Genomic DNA, 542 nt, shown 5'->3' with positions numbered 1-542 from the left:
GCATGGAGTTCTGACAGAAGTTTGTGCAGGCCTGGGGCACAAGATGCTGGAGAGCAGGGCAGAGAGTGAGGCTGGACACCTCACAGAATCAGCAAGGAAAAAGAACAAAGTGGCAGGGAGCAGCTGGAGCGACCCCTGCCCCACTATGCACACTAATGTCACACTCTAGAGCAGTAGTTCCCAGCCTGTGAGTCAAATGACCCTTTCACAGGGGCCACACTTCAGACACCTGCTTATTAGATACTTACATTATGATTCATGACAGTAGCAAAATTATAGTTTTGAGTAGCAATGAAATAATTTTATGGCTGGGGGGTCACCACAACACGAGGAACCGCATTTAAGGGTCTCAGCACTAGGAAGGTTGAGAACCAGTGCTCTAGAGTTTGTAGGTGACCCATATATGGGTCATTATAGTACTATAACACATACTCCTGGGAAGAGATTTAAGAGGCTTATGAGATGCTAATGCATGAAGATGTAAGTGGAAAGGTGGCTACACACACACACACACACACACACACACACACACATATACTCTC

Source organism: Mus pahari, chromosome 5 (assembly GCF_900095145.1).
Source record: "Mus pahari chromosome 5, PAHARI_EIJ_v1.1, whole genome shotgun sequence".
NCBI lineage: Eukaryota > Metazoa > Chordata > Mammalia > Rodentia > Muridae > Mus > Mus pahari.
Note: the sequence above shows the minus strand (reverse complement) of the source record.